Raw genomic sequence first — 21783 nt, forward strand, 5'->3', positions numbered from 1 at the left:
TGTGAGAGTGTGTAACACAAGGATCTAACCTAGTCTTGGGGTCTGGCTTAAGGCCTCCCTGAAGAAGGGCCATATCCACACCAGTTCTCCAGACTCTGAACTGGGGCTGCAGATGGGGAGATAGTGAGCACATGTCAACAGAATGACCAAGATCAAAGCTACAGAGTTGCGGCACAGGTCAGCACAAGCCATCCCCTGCAACTCTTATCAGGTTTATCTTCCTGTCTTCCCTGCTACTCTTTCCCCTAAGCTGCCACCAGCCATTACTTTCTCCCCTCATCTGAATTCAGCTTAGGTGGGTCTCTATCTTTCATCTTTGAAAATGAGGCAACAGAGATAAGAATCCGGTGGATTCTTATCTCTGTTGCCTCATTTTCTCCAACTAATAAAAATAAATGGAAAAAAAAAAAGAATCCGATAGCATGAAAAGCCCAACATCTTGCTTATGTATATGCGTGCATGAGTGTGTCATGTACATGTGGAAAGATAGCGATAATATTTAAGAAACATTGCTTTAGGGATCTTCCTGGCTGCCCGGTGATTAAGAATCTGCTTGCGAATGCAGGGGACATGGGTTTGATCCCTGATTCTGGAAGATTCCACATACTGTGGGGCAACTAAACCTGTACACCACAACTACTGAGCCTGTGATCTAGAAAACTGGAGCTGCAGCTACTGAAGCCTGCATGCCCTAAAGCCCATGCTCTGCAACAAGAGAAGCCATCACAATGAGAAACCCGTGCACTGCAACTAGAGAGTAGCCCCTGCTCGCCAAAATTAGAGAAAGCTCATTGATGTATAGCAGAAACCATCACAATATTGTAAAATAATTATCCTCCAATTAAAATAAATTAATTGAAAAAAGAAAGCACATGCACAGCAACAAAGACCCAGTGCAGCCATAAATAAATAAATAAAATATATTACTTTAGAAACTACCATTCCTCATACACTGCCACAAAATTGAAATCATCAGGGTGCTTCTTTTTATCAAGTTATCTTTTGAATCTTAGGGAACTGAATTTAGAATGTTTGCAATTGGGGTGGTGGGGTATGGGGACTACAGAGTGAGGGGTGGAGATCTTGATGCAAACAGTTTTGCCACTCAGGATAATACCCTTGAGGTCCACCCAAGTTGTTGTCCATTCCTTTTCATCACACCCAGAGTTTGCCTAACTGTTCATCTATCAAAGGACATTTTGGTTGTTTTCAGTTTGGGGACATTACAGGGAAAGCTATAAGCTGTGAACATTAATGTACAAGACTTTGTAGGGGACATTAGTTTTCACTTCTCTGGGATAGATATCCAGGAGTGTGATTTCTGGGTCCTATGATAATGGCATGCTTAGTTTCATAGGAAACTGCCAAACTATTTTCCAGCGTGGCTGCAGCATTTCACGTTCCCACCCACAATATCAGAGAGTTCTGGTTTTTCCACATTCTCGCCAGCATTTGGAATTGTCACTGCTTTTTATTCAATTGTTCTAATAGGTGTGTAGTATTAATAACATCTCATTGTCTAAGTTTGCATTTCCCTAATGGTTAATGATGGTGAACATCTTGTGTATTTATCATCTGTATTTCCTCTTTGGTGAAATGTGTCTTTATGTCCTTTACCCATTTTCTGGTTGACTTGTCTGTTTTCTTCACTGTTGAGTTTTTAAAAAGTTCTTCATATAGTCTAGATATAAGTCATTTGTCAGATGCATGGTTTACACATATTTTCTCCCATTTTATAGACTGTCTTTTCATCCTCTTTAACAGGACCTTTCATGGAGCAAAAGTTTTAAATTTTGATCAGGTTCAATTTATTGGTTTTTTGGTTTTTGTATGGTGCTTTTGATGTCAAGTCTATGCACTTTTTCACTAGTCTTAGGTCCTGAAGATTTGCTGTTTGTTTTTAAAAATTTTAGTTTTACATGGAAGTCTGTGATACTTTTTGACTTAATTTTTGTATGTTATGAGACTTAGGATGAGGTTTTTGATGAATAATTTTATGTGTCAACTTGGCTAGGCCATGGTGCCCAGATATTTGGTAAAACAGCTGAATGTTTCTGTGAAGGTATTTTTTATTTTTAGAAAAGATTAACATTCAATTCAGTAGACTATAAGGCAGATTACCCTCCAAAATATAGGTGGGCTTGATCCAATCAGTCAAAGGCCTTAAGAAAAAGATTGACCTCCCCCAAGGAAGAGGCAGCTTTTTAGAAGACTACCTTCAGATTAGAGCTGCAATATCAACTTTTCCCTGGGTCTCCAGCCTGCTGGCCTGACTTGCAGATTTGGACTTGCCAGTATCCACAATTGCATGAGCCAATTTCTTAAAATAAACATTTCTCTCTTTCTTTCTGTATATATTTAAAGTACAAATAGAATTCAAAGAAGGAAAGGTGGATAGTCTTTTCAATAAATGGTGCTGGAGAAATTGGATGTATGTATATACACATACATACATACATATGTATATATATACACACATTCTCACATTTTTTCTATACACACAGAGTCTCTACACGAACACACACAGTTTATTGGCTATGTTTCGCTAAAGAACTCTAATACAAGGTTCTTTTATTTTGCCCATAGATATCCAATTTCTCCAGCACCATTTATTGAAAATGCCATCTTTCCTTCATTGAATTGCATTTATAGTTAAAAAAATTAGTTGAGCATAATTATGTGGGTGTATTCTGGATTCTATTCAGATCTGTTAGTCTATATATCCTCCTGCCAATACCACAGGCTTAAAAAATATTTATTTGGTTGTTCTGGGCCTTAGTTGTGGCATATGGGAGCTAGTTCCCTGACCAGGAATCGAACCCAGGCCCCCTGCATTGGGAGCTCAGAGTCTTAGCCACTGGACCACCAGGGAAGTCCCCACCATAGTCTTGATTACTATAGATACATAGTAGGGCAACTGATTCTCTCCTTTTCTTTTCTTTTTTCATAATTGTTTTAGCTATTCTAGTTCCTTTGACTTTTTGTATAAATTTTAGACAAAATTCTACAAAAGTCTTGCTGAGATTTTTATTAGGAACTACCAATTTGTATATTAGGAGCTACCAACTTGATTAGGAACTACCAACTGAAGAACTATGGCTGGATTTTCAGGACATTGTACAGGAGGCAGTGATCAAGACCATCCCCAAGAAAACGAAATGCAAAAGGGCAAAATGGTTGTCTGAGGATGCCTTACAAACAGCTATGAAAAGAAGAGAAGCGAAAGGCAAAGGAAAAATGGGAAGATATACCCATTTGAATGCAGAGTTCCAATGAATAGCAAAGAGAGATAAGAAAGCCTTTCTCAGTGATGAGTGCAAAGAAATAGAGGAAAACAATAGAATGGGAAAGACTAGAGATCTCTTCAAGAAAATTAGAGACACCAAGAGAATGTTTTATGCAAAGATGGGCACAATAAAGGACAGAAACTGTATGGACCTAACAGAAGCAGAAGATATTAAGAAGAGGTGGCAAGAATACACAGAAGAACTATACAAAAAAGATCTTAATGACCCAGATAATCATGATGGTGTGATCACTCCCCTAGAACCAGACATCCTGGAATGCAAAGTCAAGTGGGACTTAGGAAGCATCACTATGAACAAAGCTAGTGGAGGTGATAGAATTCCAGTTCAGTTATTTCAAATCCTAAAAGATGATGCTGTGAAAGTGCTGCACTCAATATGCCAGCAAATTTGGAAAACTCAGCAATGGCCACAGGGCTGGAAAAGGTCAGTTTTCATTCCAATCCCAAAGAAAGGCAATGCCAAAGAATGTTCAAAGTATCACACAATTGCACTCATCTCACACACTAACAAAGTAATGCTCAAAATTCTCCAAGCCAGTCTTCAACAGTGCGTGAACCATGAACTTCCAGATGTTCAAGCTGGTTTTAGAAAAGGAAGAGGAACCAGAGATCAAATTGCCAACATCCGTTGGATCATCATAAAAGCAAGAGAGTTCCAGAAAAACATGTATTTCTGCTTTGCTGACTATGCCAAAGCCTTTGACTGTGTGGATCACAACAAACTGGAAAATTCTTCAAGAGATGGGACTACCAGACCACCTTACCTACCTGCTATGAAATCTGTATACAGGTCAAGAAGCAACAGTTAAAATCAGACATGGAACAATAGACCGGTTCAAAATTGGGAAAGGAGAATGTCAAGGTCGTATATTGTCACCCTGCTTATTTAACTTATATGCAGAGTACATCATGCGAAATGTTGGACTGGATGAAGCACAAGCTAGAATCAGGACTGCTGGGAGAAATATCAATAACCTTAGACATGCAGATGACACCACCCTTATGGCAGAAAACAAAGAAGAACTAAAGAGCCTCTTGATGAAAGTGAAAGAGGAGAGTGAAAAAGTTGGCTTAAAACTCAACATTCAAAAAACTAAGACCATGGCATCAGGTCCCATCACTTCATGGCAAATAGATGGGGAAACAATGGAAACAGTGAGAGACTATTTTTGGGGGCTCCAAAATCACTGCAGATGGTGACTGCAGCCATGAAATTAAAAGATGCTTTCTCCTTGGAAGAAAAGCTATGACCAACCTAGACAGCATATTAAAAAGCAGAGACATTACTTTGCCGACAAAGGTCCATCTAGTCAAAGCTATGGTTTTTCCAGTAGTCATGTGTGGATGTGAGGGTTGCACTATAAAGATAGCTGAGTGCTGAAGAATCGATACTTTTGAACTGTGGTGTTGGAGAAAACTCTTGAGAGTCCCTTAGACTGCAAGGAGATCCAACCAGTCCATCCTAAAGGAAGTCAGTCCTGAATATTCATTGGAAGGACTGATGCTGAATCTGAAACTCCAATACTTTGGCCACATGATGTGAAGAGTTGACTCATTGGAAAAGACCCTGATGCTGGGAGGGATTGGGGGCAGGAGGAGAAGGGGATGACAGAGGATGAGATGGTTGGATGGCATCACCGACTCGATGGACATGAGTTTGGGTAAACTCCAGGAGTTGGTGATGGATAGGGAGGCCTGGTGTGCTGCGGTTCATGGGGTCACAAAGAGTCGGACGTGACTGAGTGACTAAACTGAACTGAACTGAACCAACTTGTATATCATTTTGAGGAGAACTGACATCTTTATTATGTTGAGTCTTCATATCCAGGAACATGGCATGTCTTTCCATTTATTTAGATCTTCTTTAATTTCTTTTTTTTTTTTTTTTTGGCCATGTCATGAGCAGCTTGTGGGATCTTAGTTCCCCTGCCAGTGATTGAACCTAGGCCCCTGGCTGTGAAAGCATGGCATCCTAACCACTGGACTGCCAGGGAATTCCCCTCTTCTTTGTTTTCTTTCATTAGCATTTTGTAGTTTTCAGCATACAAGTCTTACACATATTTGTTAGGTATATGTCGAAGTTTTTTTTTTTGAGCAATTTTAAATGGTATTATATTTTTTATTTTGGTGCCCATGTTTCATTGTCAGTATATAGAAACATAATAGATTTTTAATGTTTATTCCATGACCTTGCTGAACTCACTTATTAGTTTTAAGAGTTTAAAAAATAGATTCCTGGACTTCCCTGGTGGTCCAGTGGTTAAGAATCTGCCTGCCAATGCAGGGGACACAGGTTCAATCCCTGGTCCAGGAAGATCCCACATGTCTTGGGACAACTAAGTCCATACCTTACAACTACTGAGCCCATATGGCACAACTACTAAGTCTGAATGCCCTAGAGCCCATGCTCCACAACAAGAGAAGCCATCACAACGAGAAGCCTATGTACCACAACTAGAGTAGCCTCTGCTCACCACAATTAGAGTAAGCCTGTGCACAACAGTGAACATCCAATGAAGCCAAAAAATAAACAAGATTCCTAAAATATGACACAATTGAACTTATCTATAAAACAGACTCACAGATACAGAGAATAGGCTTGTGGTTGCCAAGGGGGAGTTAGGTGGGGGAGGAAAGGATTGGGAGTTTAGGATTAGCAGATGCAAACTATTATATAGAGAATGAATAAACTATAAGGTCTTACTGTATAGCACAGGAAACTATATTCAATATCCTGTGATAAATGGAAAAGAATACTATATATATATATATAACGGACTCACTTTTTTGTATAGCAGAAATTAACACTGTAAATCAACTATACTTGAATAAAATGAATTAAAAAATAGATTCCTTTAGATTATCTATGTAGATTATCATGCCACCTGCAAATAGAAAGTTTCATTTCTTCCTTTCAAATCTATATGTCTTTTCTTTTCTGTCATTATTGTACTAACTAGAATTTCTAGCACTCTGACAAAAAAGAATAATAGAAATGGATCTGATCTTAGGGTGAAAGCATTCAGTTTTCCACCCTTAAATATAATATTAATTGTACGGCTTTTTTTTTTTTTGGTAGGTACCCCTTAGCAAGTTAAGGAAGTTTCCTTCTATTCCTTGCTTGCTGAGAGATTTTGTCATGATTGGATGTTGAATTCTGTCAAATGTCTTTTCTGCATCAGCTGATATGCTCATGTGATTTTTCTTCTCTTGGCCTGTTAATATGATGGTTTCATTCATTGGTTTTTAATGTTGAACCAGACTTGGATACTTATCACTGTCCCACAGGATGGTGGAGTAGAAGGACGTGTGCTCATCTTCTGTGAGAACTCCAAAATTGCAACTAACTGCTGACCAGCCATTGACAGGAGAATGATCCCAGCAGAAAAAGATACCCCACATCCAAGGGCAAATGAGAAGCGCCAACAAGATGGTGAAAGGAAGAGTGAAAGTTGTTCAGTCATAGCCAACTCTCTGCAACCCCACGAACTATACAGTCCATGGAATTCTCCAGGCCAGAATACTGGAGTGGATAGCCTTTCTCTTTTCCAGGGGATCTTCCCAACCCAGGGATTGAACCCAGGTCTTCTGCATTGCAGGCAGATTCTTTACCATCAGAGCCACAAGGGAGCCACAAGGGAAGCCCAAGAATACTGGAGTGGGTAGCCTATCCCTTCTCAAGCAGATCTTCCCAAGCCAGGAATCAAACTGGGGTCTCCCATATTGCAGGCAGATTCTTTGCCAACTGAGCTATCAGGGAAGCCAGTGGTAGGAGGGGCAAAATTGTGCTTAGAATCAAACCCTTTACCCACCAGAGATGCTCAGAGGGCTCAAACAAAACCTTGTGCACACCAGGACCCAGGGAAAGGAGCAGTGACCCCCACAATAGACTGACTCAGACCTGCCTTTGAGTGTTTAAATGTCTCCTGCAGGGTCATCAGTGGCCTGCCACAGAGACAGGGGCTCTGGCTGCAGCAGACCTGGGAGGCACAGCGTGTGAGCCCCACCATAGAGCCACTGAGCAGACAACCCACAAACTGGAGAACAATTATACCAAAGAAGTTCTTGCACTGTTGTGAAAGTTCTAGAGCCCACAACAGATTTCCCAACCTGGGGATCCAGCAAAGGGACTGAGAACCCCCAGGGAATTAGACCTTGAAAGTCAGTGGGATTTGATTACAGAATTTCCACAGGACTGGGTAAACAGACTCTTGGAGGGCACAAACAAAACCTTGTGCATAACAGGACCCAGGAGAAAGGAGCAGTGACCCCATAAAAGATTGAGCCAGACTTACTGTGAGTGTCCAGGAGTACAGCCATGAAATTAAAAGATGCTTGCTTTTTGGAAGAAAAGCTATGACCAACCTAGACAGCATATTAAAAAGCAGAGACATTACTTTGCCAACAAAGGTCTATCTAGTCAAAGCTATGGTTTTTCCAGTAGTTATGTATGGATGTGAGAGTTGGACCATAAAGAAAGCTGAGCACTGAAGAAGTGATACTTTTGAACTGTGGTGTTGGAGAAGACTCTTGAGAGTCCCTTGGACTGCAAGGAGATCAAACGAGTCTATCCTAAAGGAAATCAGTCCTTAATATTCATTGGAAGGACTGATGCTGAAGCTCCAATACTTTGGCCACCGATGCGAGTAACTGACTTATTGGAAAGGACCCTGATGCTGGGAAAGATTGAAGGCAGGAGGAGAAGGGGCCCACAGAGGATGAGATGGTTGGATGGCACCACCAACTCGATGAACATGGGTTTGGGCAAGCTCTGGGTGTCCATGTGCTGCAGCCCATGGGGTCACAAAGAGTCAGACATGACTGAGTGACTGAACTGAACTGAACTGGATACTTGTAATGGACCCTACTTGGTCATGGCAAATAATTCCTTTATATTGCTGAATTCTACTTGCTAATATTTTGCTAAAGGTTTTTGCATCTATATTCATGAGGGATATTGGTCTGTAGTTTTCTTGTACTGTCTCTAGGTGGTTTTGGTATCAAGGTAATGCTAACTTCATAAAATTAATAGGGAAATGTTCCCACTATTTCTGTTTTCTGGAAGAGATAATGTAGAATTGCTGATACTTTAAATATTTGGTAAAATTATCTGGTGAAATCATCTGGAACTAGAGAGTTCTTTGTTGGGAGTTTTAAAATTATGCCGCTAATTTCCTTAATAGTTATAGGGCTATGAACTCTATATTGGGTGACTTGTGGTAGTTTGCGTTTTTCAAGGAATTGGTCCATTGCATTTAAGTTTTTAAATACAAGTGTGTAGAGTTGTTAATGGTATTACCTTATTGTACCCCACCCTTATCTGCAGGATCTGTAGTGATATCTCCTGTTTTGCTCCTGATATTGGTAATTTGCTTCTTCTCTTTTTCCTTTGTCTGTCTTGCTAGAGATTGTCAAGTCTATTGATCTTTACAAAGGAACAGCTTTTGTTTCATTTATTTTCTTTATTGGTTTCCTTTTTTCAATTTCATTGATTTCTGCTCCTTATGATTTCCTTCCTTCTGCTTGCTTTGTGCTTATTTTGCTCTTCTTTGATAGATGCATACTTTCTTTTTATTAATGCTTGCATGATATATCTCTTTACATCCTTTTGCTTTCAGCTTCTCTATATCATTATATTTGAAGTAAGTTTCTAGTAGAATGCATATAATTGGGTCCTATTTTTCTTATCCACTCCACCAATCTTTGTCTTCTAATTGATATGCTTAGGCCATTTATACGTATTGCAATTTTTTTATAAATTAGAATCTAAATCTGCCATTTTATATTTTGTTTTCTGCCTTTTATTACTCAGATTTCTTTTTCTGCCTTCCTGTGGGTTACTTGAATATTTTTTGGACTATCATTTTGGTTTATCTGTCATGGTTTTTAGTGTATATCTTTGTATAGATTTTTAGTGGTTCCTTTAGGTATTTTATATATATCTTATCACACTCTAGTGATGGTGTCATTTTACCATTTCAGGTGAAGTGGAAACCTTACCTCCCTTTATGTTCATTTACTTTCCTCATCAACTCAAGAGGGGAAGGAAAGTCTACTGGATTTCTTCATGTTTTTGCTTATTTTGTTCTTTCTTCCTTATATTCCAAGAGTCCTTCTTTTATTATTTTCTTTCTGTTTGGAGAAGTTCTAGCTATTCTTTCAGGGTAGGTGTGATGGTGACAAATTCTCTTAAGTTTTCTTCATCTGAGAATGTCTCCATTTCCCTTTCATTCCTGATGGACATTTTTGAGAGATGTAGGATTCTGGGTTAGCAGTCCTTTTCTTTTAGTGCTTGAAAAATGTGCCAATTCCTTATTAGAACATTGTCTCCTTGTACTCTTTTCTTTTGGCCTTCAAGACTTTCTTTGTTTTTAGTTTTCAGAAGTTTGACTATGATGGGTCTTAGTGTGGATTTCTTTGCATCTATCCTACTTAGGGTTCTTTCAGCTCTTTGAATATGTAGGTTTATATTTTTTCCCAAACTTGGAAACTTTGAGATTTTATTTTTTCAAATGGTCTTCAGCCCCTTTATCTTTCTTCCCTCTTCCTGAGACTCCAGTGATATGAATGTTACATCTTTTGTTATAGTCCCATAAGTTCCTGAGGCTTTTTTCATTTTTTTCCAGTTCTCACTGTGTAATTTCTATTGTTATACCTTCAAGTTCATTAATTCTTTCATTTGCTCTATTCTGTTGAGCTCATCCACTGAGGTTTTCATTTCTAAATTTTTCATTTAGTTCTTATTTGTATCTTCGTATTTGTTTGCTGAGATGTTATATTTCTTTCCTGAGACTTTCTAGTCTTTTCATTTGTTTCAAGCATGTTTATAATTGTTCATTGAAGCATTTTTATTGTAGCTGCTTCAAAATCTTTGTCAGATAACTGTAACATCTCTTATCTTGATTTGGGCATCTGTTGATTCTTTTTTTCATTCAATTTGAGATCTTCCTTGGTCTTGGTATAATGAATGATTTTCAGTTGAATACTGTTCATTTTGGGTATCATGTAATGAGGCTCTTATTTAAGCCTTTTGTTTTTCCTGTTTGAAGAAGTTTCCCCTACTCTGGCAGGGAAAAGAGAGTTGCCATCTTGTTACTGCCACATTGGGATAGAAATTCAGGCTCTCCACTCATCATTCATTGGCATGGGTGTGTGTGGAAGTCATAGTTTTTCCTGTGGTGTTTGGCTACAGTAGAGTAGTACTGGTCTAAAAGTTGCCTACTTTGCTAGGCTGCCCCTTTCTTGGTCCTTTGGCTAAAGAGAGCAGGCCTTTCTTGTTTGTTTGCTCCCACTTGGTTTTTTCTTAACTGCTGGTGTCTCCAGCATCCAGTCTGGAATCAATGAGGCAAAAAGAAAATACAGGGAACTCACCATCACATCATTCATTGGTTACTGAGGTCCTTAGCCACTCTGTCTTCTTCTTTCCACCTTTCTTGGTTCTCTTATATTTGTTTTATATATAACACCCAGGGTGTTTAGCTGTATTTAGTGACAAAAATAGGGACAAGTACATCTATTCCAGCTTCTTTTCTTGGAGGCAGAAATCCCCATTTGATGCTTTGAACCCCACACCTCTGATTAGCTAAACCTCTTCACTTATCCCTGAAGGTGTGGTGTTAAAAAGTCAGTTTGATATGCGTCCTTCATTGAGTGAGTGGATCATGCTCGTGTAGCCTGTGAGATATTGAGGCAGATCCATAGATTAAGGCATCCCCAGAGTTCTCCAGCTGCTAAGCTGGTGACAGATTCCTTAAATCTGTTCTGCTCTTGAATAAACAAGTCTTCAGTATGTGCCCAGAGCTGCAACGGGTGTTTAAGAGGTTATGGAGAAAGCTGTGGCCTTCACTCTCAGGATGTTTAATGTCTAGTTGAGGAGAAAAGACAAATGAATTCTCCATCTCAGGACTTGGCATATAGTAGACACTCAATACTTGCTTGATGCTAGGATGAGTGCTGCTGAACAAATGTTAACTGTCCCTGAATGACAGGTGCTAAAATAATTGTGTGATGCAGACTAGAATTGTTGTCTGAGCCAGAAGACAGGCAGTGGTGTGGTTTGGGAGTAGTCAAGAAGGAGGTAGAGGTTGGGTTGTTTTGTAGGTTGGGTTGGATATAGAAGTATTTTTTTACTGAGGTATAATTGACATATAACATTATATTAGTTTCAGGTATACTGCATAGTGGTTCAATATTTGCATACATTGTGGAGTGATCACCACAATAAGTCTAGTTAACATCTGTCACCATACAAAGTTACAAATGTTTCTTTCTTGTGATGATAATTTTTAAGATCTACTTTTTAGCAACTTGCAAATATAATAATATGGCTTTATTAATTATAGTGCCCATGCTGTACATCACATTCTCATGACTTATTTATTTTGTAACTGGAAGTTTGTGCCTTTTTGAAGGTATTTTTTGAAGGAAAAATGGACAGGACTTGTGACTGTTTATGTGGGGGGTGGGGCATGAAAGAGAATAAAAAGCCAGACTTTGGTTCAGATCCTGGGTCACTGGGAGCCAAGCAGAAGACTATATGTTTGATCTTGGACCTGATTAGCTTAAGTTGTTAGCAAAAGATCCAAGCACAACTGCACAGTATTTGGATTATCTGGAACTGAGGGACAAGACTATATTAGAAAAACTCATCTTTCTACCTGAGAGTTTCCAGAAGATGTAGGCCCTAGCTCCAGCTTTGCAGACAAAAAAAAACCTATGTAATCCAAGGCAATTTACAACGCCTCCCTGGGCTTAGATTTCCTCATCTGTAAAGTGGAGTGCATTACTAGATGGTTTTAATGAGATAACATTTGATCAGCAACCAGCACAGTATCTGGGATTTGGAAAGAACTCTGTACTTGTTGGAATATTTTCCTTCTAGCTGTAAAGTTCTAGGATTCTGAGATTTCTTTGAAATGTGAAGAGTACTTACTGTATCTGCCTTCTACAACTGAGTTTTCACTTAGTAGCTTTTTCCCCGGCAGAGCCCACCAGTTTCTATTATGTAAAGGTCAGAATGTGAGGGAGGGAAAGTTGTACATGTTGTGTCTCAATCTTCTCAGACTTGCTAAATTTTGAGCATTTGCAGTTTTCATGCTTGAATCAGAAAAGCCTCCATTTTGGCTGACTCCAGCCCTCCACTCTGGGGAGTACAATGGGCAGGTAGCCATTAGTACACAGGAAGGGAGGGCTTTGTGATATCTTAAAGCTATTGGATTTTATTTATTTCCAGTTTGCTCAACATTTGTTCCACAGATCTGGACAGTTTTAAAATGGGTGGGGATGGGGAGAGAGAAGATGAAACCTAACTAGGCTGAGAGAAAAGGATGAACAGTTTTGCCTTTCCATATCAAACTGAGGCTCTTAATAAAACTCAAAAAGACTTGTAGGCATAATTTTGTTTTTATGAAAACATGACTTTCCACATGGCATCTGAAGGGTAGACTCTGGTTTGAGAAATCGTTTCACATTTTGTGACTAGGATAGCATTTTTTTCTTTCCAGTTAAAAAGATATTTTTCAGGTTGTAAAGTAATACAAGCTGATTGTAGAGAATTTGGAAGTTACAAATATTAGAATATGAAAATAATTCATAATTCTACTACTAGAATCATTGTTAATATTTTATTTATTTCCTTTCTGTCTTCTTTCTTTTTGCATGTGTGCACAGACACACACACGCAGGAGATCATACTGTATGTTCATCTGTATCCTCCCTTTCTCCACTTAATTTAGGTTGTGAGCATTTTCTAATGTTGTTATAGACTCTCTTAAACATGATTTTAAATAACTACATAGGATTTATAGTATAAATGTTACTACATAAGATTTTATAATATAGACATTGAAGTTGATTTTACTTTTTCTCTATTTTTTTCACTTTTTCTCTATTTTAAATGATACTACAATGAGTTTCTTAGTATTTATATCTTTTGTGCATTTTTTTTTTAGGGTAAGTCCTTAGAAAGAGAGTTACTGGGTGAAAGGACAAGAATACCGTTAAAGCTTTGGCATATTTTGGCAAATGACCCTGTGAGAAAGTTGTACCAATTTGCATGCCCAGTAGTGTTTGAGAATGCCTGACTCACTACATTGATACAGAATACTTCACCATATGTGTGAATGACAGTATTTTGGATCATTTCCATTCAAAAGGCATTTACTGAGCACCTACTATGTGTAGCATACCAGGCTAGGTATGAGACTCACCCCCCATTACAGAGTGTAAGTGCTATGCAGATAACACACATACAAAGATGGTTAAAAACACAAGTAAGTGTAATCACATATAAATCTCTGTGGCCAGGGTTGATATCATTCAGCCTTCAAATAGCTACTTTTTGAGGAAAGACACTGTGCTAGCAAATTTTCAAACAGAATTGCAATCTCATCCATGCTTAAAAAAAAAAAAAAAAGAAATGCACTAATGTGAACCTTGCAAACAACAGGGGTTGAGTTGTAATCATTTACACTGTATTTCCTGATGTAAATTAAGGTAAGAATGGAGAGGAGTATGACAAATCCACAAAAAAGCAGAAAACCTATTTGGGTGAAAGGACAATTTCTGCTTTTGTCAATTCCCTTTAGAAAGTTAACCTGTTAGTTATCAGAGAAGGGGGACACAGAACACACAGAAACACACTCCTTCTGGCAGCTGGGGATAATTTGTTAGTCTCCTTTGAAATGTGGCTTTGTGCTCACTGGTGAAGGCAGCTGGAACAGCAAAAGCATGACAGACAAAAGCTGAAATCCACATGAAGAAAGGTCTTTTTCCCCAAAATTACTGCCTGAGTTAGCAACGGTCAGAACAGAAAGTACATGTATATGTTCCCAGCAACAAGCATGTCCAGAGCTAGAGAAGGCCCCGATGCTACAGGAGCCACTGAGAATAGTAGTAGCCCTGAATGGGGCTGCTGGATAGCCTTTAAACAAGCCCTCTCAGCCACATGAAAAATTATACCCTCAAATGTAATCCATTTAAAACAGAGATGAAATGAATGAAAGTATCATGTTTTAAAACCTAGTCAAAAGCGTTTACTATTCTGAAAAGGAAGGCCCACTTAATATATAGTGGATACTGTCTAGAGATATAGAAATAGAGGTTTTAGTATATGATTTCAAGTTAAAAGGTAACCAATGGAATTCACTAAAAATAATACTATCCAACTGGAAACAATGCAAATGTCTTGCAACTGGTGAATGAGTACACTGGTACATTCAAGTGATGGAATACTACTCAGCAAGAAAAACAATGAACTACTGAGACATAAATCTCAAAATAATTAAAATGAGTGAAAGAAGCAGTGTAAAAAGATCACATATTTCTATGACATTCTGGAAAAGGCAAAAGTATAGGAACATAAAACAGATCAGTGGTTACCAGGGGTTGGGAGTGAAGGATAGGGTTGATTACAAAGGGCAGCATAAGGAAGTTTTGGGGGGTGATATATATTGATTGTGATGGTAGTTATATGACTTTTTGTATTTGTCTAAACTCATAGAACTGTATAACCCAAATAGGAAATTTTAGTGAATACTATTTTAAAAGGTGAATTTAAAAACCTCATAAAGATAATACTATCAAACATGGGGAGGTGGAGAAAGAAAGGAGGTTGAGAGTAATGCTAAGTGAGCTAAATTCATAGCTTTTACAGCAAGGAGTCAATAGATAAGGCTCCAACTGGATAAATTAAGAAGTAGGAGTAGAGACATATTTAGAAGTATTGAAATAACCACCAGATGAATTGAAAACAGAATCTCTTAAAAATGGTTGCTTCTGAGCAGCAATACTAGGGGTAGGGCAGAAAACTTTTTTTTTTAAAATTACAAGCATTCTTATATTACTTGATTTTTAAAAATCATTCTCATGTATTACTTTGATTTAGAAATAAAGACAGTGGAAAATGCACTGGACTGGGAATCATGAAACCTAAATTCTAACCTTCAGTCTGCACTAATTGAGCAACTCCCTTCTCTCTGAGTCTTGGTTTCTATTGATATATCCATAATATAAAGAGGTTGAACTAGATGACCTTTAAGATCCCTTTCGGACCTAAAAGAATTTATAACATCAGATGACTGGCATACCTACAACAATTCTTTATTGAACCCAAAGCTAAGAAACAGACATTCTTATTTTTAAACCTGGAAGGGACTCAGTCATCAAATTAAAGACTCTTTTTAACCACTGAAGAAACCAAGACACAGATTTGTTAAAAGACCCACTTGGAATGACAGTTAATTGGCACAGAGCTAGGACTGGAGCTTAGGTCTCCACCTGAACTCTTGCCATTGCACCACCCAGCTTCTACTGGGTCTAATGGAATTATTCCCAGGCACCAAGGCTGGGAGAAATTCCCGGAGATGACACCAGACATGAAACTCATATGCTTACATGGTTCCACTGGCCTGGGAAATGAGTCAGAATTTTGGAAGTGGTCCCTGACATAAGCATGGATGATGCAGTACCATAGGCATCCCCAAGTTGATTAAGGCTATGTTAGAGCCCAATCTGAGGACTCCACTTACTAATAACTGGAGAATCGACCATCTTAGACAGCTCCTGCCAGCCCACTCACTTTCTTTTTTGTGCGATAGGAATCCCACCACTCAGAAATACCACCCTTTTCATTCTGATTTAAAACAATATTTTTCTCATCGGTCTTTTATCTCTACAGCCTCTAAGCGCATAACATATTTCACCGAAATCTATGAAGTTTGATAGATACGTCCACTTGGAAACATATATCAGCCATCATCAAATTAAAACGATACCTGGGTATGGTTTAGCAATCCTCCTAGAAAGCGAGTTGAAACAGATCCCAGACTTTGACCACACCACCTCCTTAGGAAAGACCTTCCACGTTGGCTAGCAAGCTAGCTGTGAGCATGTGCGTTGTGCCAAGTGTCTTGCCCCCCCCCCCCCCCCCTTCGCCTGAGCCTGAAGGCTCACTGGCCCCTCATCGCACAAGGTCTGAGATTTAGAGAATAAGGACACCATTATGTGGGGCTATCATTCTTCTCCGGTGGAAACAACGCTGCCCTTTGTAAGCTCCCAGCAAACTTCAAAGGGTGTGGCTATCTCTCTGTGCTCCCAGGGAAGCCTCCTTGGGAAACATCGCTCACAGTGTCCTTCTAGTACTAGAATCTTCTTCAGCTGATAAGTGAGTTACAGAAGGAATTTTTAGACTACTCCCCCAGAGCCCGTTGGTGCTCTGTCTACCTTAGAAACAAGATTGTATTTTTTTTAGTCTTCCTCCCTTGGAAAACACTTGTTTGCCAACTTTTGTGCCCCCCTCCACTCCTGAATCAGGCTCCCACTCAAGCCTGGCTGTCTGCCCAGTTTTGAATCTTGCCTTACCTACTGCCTGGCGTTTACTTCACAACAGCTGGCCCAGGGATCTTGAGTACTTAGCCTCAGCTGCCAGCTTAGGGAAGGAGAGGCCCCTGGAGTTGAGCCTGTGACAAAGACAGCACTTGTTCCCACACCAGTATTCTCAATGTCAACAGCAGTGACAGGCTTGGTGAGAACTCCACAAGCCCAGGGATGTTTAGACATCCAGTTTTCAGACTGGCTTCGACTCTCCCCACAATGCTCTGAGGTGACTAGAAACCAGTAAAAAGATTCTCATTTTACAGTGTGGAAAGGCAAACACCTGGACACTAGGGATTTGCCCAAGGGAACGACGATCATAGTGTTCAAAACAAAAACCAGGATACCTGGTAATGACAAACACTGGTTTCTGTGATTTGCCAATTTGTTGACGTGAAAAGTGCTGTAACCTGGCTTGCTTGTCACTAAGTGAGATTGTGGTGGTGCCACCCAAAGTGATGGATGATGGAAAGGAGGTTGATGTGAGAGTTCATGCCCTGTGGTTCATGCCCTGTGGCGGGATGGCAAAGAGAGGCTCTATCCAAGACCATCTCTCCTGGGGCACTGCATGGCATTCCTGCCTTCCTTCCACCAACAAATGTTGACTGTAGTGGAAACATGGAATCTTAACCACCTGAGCACCAGGGAAGTCCCAATATGTGTGTGTGTGTGTATATATATATATAAATATATACACAGTGTGTATATATTTATATACACATACATACATACATACATATATATACATATATCATCTGGTGGCACAACCAGTAAAGAATTTGCCTGCAGTGCAGGAGACCTGGGTTCAATCCTGGGGTCGGGAAGATCCCCTGGAAAAGGAAATGGCAACCCACTCTGGTATTCTTGCCTGGAGAAATCCCATGGACAGAGGAGCCTGTTGAGTTACTACAGTCCATGGGGTCTCAAAGAGTTGGACATGACTGAGCAACTAACTTTTTTCTTTCTTTCTCTATTTTTGTAATGATATCCTTGCATATCTAGAAAACCTGGGATGTGAGTGAATTATAATTTTACATCAAAAGTTAATGAGAGTTCAGTAGGGTAGTTAAATGTACAGTGAACATGCAGAAATAAAAAACTTCCTTATATACCAGCAATAACCAGTTAGAAAATATGCAAAAAAGACACAAATAATAACAAGAGGTGTGCATGGGAATATTACCCAGTACAAAGAGCTGGGCGTCTCCTCTAAACAATTCTAGGACACCCAGGCCTAGAAGCAGTGCCATGGTGCCAGTTTCCCAGGCCTATTGGCCTCTGGCCTTGGCCTTGGCCTTCTCCCTCTCAAGGCTCAAGCCCAGTTCAGGGACTGCCTGTCCAGCTCCAGGTGGTCCTATCAACTTCCTTGTTCTCTCCCCAGTCAAGATACAATTGCTCCCATAGCAGACTAGTTTGCACAAATGGTTCCCAGCCTCTCTCATAGACAACTTTATGTATCTTTCTCCTCCCAAAGCCACTTTCACTTCTTGAAGTGAAGTGAAGTGAAGTGAAGTCCCTCAGTTGTGTCCGACTCTTTGGGACCCCATGGACTGTAGCCTATTGTGCTCCTCCATCCATGGGATTTTCCAGGCAAGAGTACTGGAGTGGGTTGCCATTTCCTTCTCCATTGCTTCTTGAACCACATATTAATTCTCTTAAAGAGTACCTGCTTGAAATTTGCAGGGAGGAGAATTCTGAGCAATTTTCCTAGGGAAGATTTGTTTGGTCATTAAGATTGTGGGTTCAAGTATGGAGATTCCTTTAAAAAAAAACTAGGAATAAAAGTACCATATGATTCAACAATCTCACTACTAGGCAAATACCCCAAGGAAACCATAATTGAAAAGGACACATGTACCCCAATGTTCATCGCAGCACTACTTACAAAAGCTAGGACATGAAAACAACCTAGACGTCCATCGACAGATTTGTGCTACATATACATGATGGAATATTACTCAGCCATGAAAAGGAACATATTTGAGTCAGTTGTAGTGAGTTAGATGAACTTGATGCTGCTGCTGTTGCTAAGTCACTTCAGTCATGTCCAACTCTGTGTGACCCCATAGACGGCAGCCCATCAGGCTCCCCCATCCCTGGGATTCTCCAGGCAAGAACATTGGAGTGGGTTGCCATTTCCTTCTCCAATGCATGAAAGTGAAAAGTGAAAGTAAAGTCGCTCAGTTGTGTCCTACTCTTAGCTACTCCACGGACCGCAGCCCACCAGGCTCCTCCGTCCATGGGATTTTCCAGGCAAGAGTACTGGAGTGGGGTGCCATTGCCTTCTCTGTAGATGAACTTAGAGCCTATTATAGAGTGAAGTAAGTCAGAAAGAGAAAAACAAATATCATATATTAACACATATAAATGGAATCTAGAAAGACGGTACTGAGGATCCTATCTGCAAGGCAGCAAAGGAGATGACATAAATAACAGACTTTTGGACACAGTGGGGGAAGGAGAGGGTGGGATGAATTGAGACACTAGCATTGAAACATATATATTACCATATGTAAAATAGATAGCGGGAATTTGCTATACAACACAGGGAACCCAAATCTGGTGCTCTGTGACAACTTAGAGGGGTGGGGTGGGATGGGAGGTGGAAGGGAGTTTCATGAGGGAGAGGACATATGTACACATATGGCTGGTTCATATTAATGTATGGCAGAAACCAGCACAATATTGTAAAGCTATTACTCTTCAATTAAAAATAAAATAAATAAAGCCAATTAGATCTTCAAAAATAAAAGAAAAGACTACAGGTACAAATCCCACCTCTCCACTTACTAGGAGCCTTTAGTCAAATCCCTTCAGCTCTCTATCACTTTCCTCATCTACAAAATGGAGGATAAGTGATCCTAAAAGTGATCTTCACTTTTAGGGATATGGTGAAGCTTAAATGAGTTTATGTATGTAAAGGGTTTAGTAGAGTCAGGCACATGGGAAGATCACAATATATGGGAGCTGCTGTCACCACTAAAACAAGAATAGTTTGTCAACAACGAAAATCAAAGGTTTCATCTCTTGTAAGCTACAGACTGCTAGCAGCAATTAAATAGGGCTTCCAGACCCCTAGAGAAGAAAATGGCAACCCACACCAATATTCTTACCTGGGAAATCCAATGGACAGAGAAGTGTGGTGGGCTACAGTCCAAGAGGTCGCAAAAAGAGTCAGACGCAAATTAGCGACTAACCAACAACAAACAAGACTCCTATCTTCCATCCAAGAAAGTTTCAAAAATATCAGTCTTAGTTTCAGCCTGGGACCCCCAAACACAACTGCCTAGGACCACTCAGAGTACACAGGCTCAGATATTAAACTAAGGACTTACCACCTAAATGGACAGACAGAAGTCACCCACAGGAAACAACCAGTTTCAGTGAGAACCAGTGACAAACTCTCAGGCGCATGCATATAAGGAAACATATCTATATAGAAACATGCATAAGGAAATACATGATCTCCCCACAATGCTCCCTAAGCCCTCAGGCCACAGGGCTCTATTTATCCAGCAAAGGTAATTCAGACACCACAAAGTCATTTTTATATTCCTTTAAAGTTTGTAAAAACAAGATTCTCTTCTTCCCTTAATCATGAATGTATGGCACCTTCACCTACCCCGCTGAGGAGCTGAACCCGGAATGAATCCAGTCACTGTCGGCAGCCTTGATCAAGTGCACGGTTCCTGCCCTCTGGGGGTTTCTGGAGCTGATCCAGGCTTGGCCTCTCAGGCACGCAAGGCAGGTAGAAGCAGTGCTTCAGAGCTCCAGCCAACGTGATGCTTGGAGGGGTCAACACTCACCACTCCTCACCCAGTGTCCAGAGCAGGAGTGAAGAACTGCTTCACAGCCCTGGGTTTTCTCAACCAAGGGAAGTGTTCAAATCTGAGGAAGAAAATCTCAGGACAACCCAGGGAACTGAATCCCGAGCCCCCTTTGCAGACCTTGCTTCTGTACCTTTCACACTGAAATGTCAACAAAATTGTTTCACCGCTGGACTAGGGCCTTGACCAATCTCTGCAGGCTGACAGAGGTGTCTTTCCATCAGAGAAGTTTCACAAGACCTGTTACATTAAGTATTAATAGAAACCTGGGCAAAGGCTGAAGAGGGGGACTGCCTAGGGGTTTTGTCACTCTACCCTTCAAAGCCTCTCAGGACACAGGGTGCTACCCTGCACATAACCTAAGGGAGTTACATTCCTTCCCTTTGCTTTTCTTTACCCCTTCCTTCCTTCCTCCTTCCCTCCCTCCTTCTCTTTCTTTCTTTTGATAGCGTGCAATTTAGCTAACTTCTCTAAAATTTCATTTCCCTCATATCTGAAATGTGGAGAATACCTCAAAAGACTGTTGTGAAGATAAAACAGGATAATGACTTTAAATTGTTTAGTAATATGTTGTACTTAGCAAGCCTTCAATACACATTGACCACTATTATTATTACTGGTTAATCCTCATATATTTCATCTCAGTAAATTACCATAGCTTAGTATTAATTTCAGAAAGTGTAAGTTTTATACAGTTCCCATGTATCACAAGAAAAGACAACTGGAAACATTTGGCTTTTTTTCTCCTCCCCCACATTTTTTTTTTTTTTTTTTTACTTTTTAAAGCTATTTAAACAAACATTTTCGATAGAATTTCTGAATTGGTTCATCCTACATTCAAAAAGGCACTTCAGGGAGGGTCTAAGTCAAGGCGCTCTCTGCATGTCCTTTGGTAAAGAATCATTTCGCAACATGACAAATCACCTCTTGGTTTCTCTCTTTCGCAAGTGATTTTGCTGATTGTCTTAAAGCCAGGCAGCCACGTGCTCCTGCATGAAGGAGGCATGCTGACGAAATATAACTTTCTCATGCCAGAGAAGTATAAAGACCCCAAATCAGTTTGCTCCATACAGAGAGGAAAGTCTTTGCGCTCCTCTAGGTAAAGGCTCCAGAGACCAGCACACTCTCCCTTGCATCATTCACCTTCCTGGGTTTCTGTGGCTTCATCCCAGCCCAGACTCTAACCATTTAAGTTTGGATTCTCATTCCTGGCTCCCAGCTGGACACTTTGACTCCATTCCCTCATTTTGCCCCTCTGCTGCCACAGTTAGCTGCTCT

At 40.0% G+C, this 21783-nt stretch overlaps 1 protein-coding gene across 4 annotated transcripts in view; it reads right to left on the reverse strand.

The window, feature by feature from the left end:
* PLAC1 (placenta enriched 1) overlaps positions 1–21783 on the reverse strand; it is a 212263-nt gene that overhangs the window by 19331 nt on the left and 171149 nt on the right. The window contains exon 1 of one of the 4 annotated variants that reach the window (XM_043896014.1): positions 20301–20606. The exons of 2 other annotated variants lie outside the window; for them this stretch is intronic. The gene's annotated coding sequence lies outside the window, so the exon portion shown is untranslated. Of the gene's footprint in view, positions 1–16080; positions 16209–20300; positions 20607–21783 lie in introns of those variants that run through there. One more of the 4 variants, XM_043896012.1, reaches the window with a different exon arrangement.

This window comes from Cervus elaphus, chromosome X (assembly GCF_910594005.1).
Source record: "Cervus elaphus chromosome X, mCerEla1.1, whole genome shotgun sequence".
Classification (NCBI taxonomy): domain Eukaryota; kingdom Metazoa; phylum Chordata; class Mammalia; order Artiodactyla; family Cervidae; genus Cervus; species Cervus elaphus.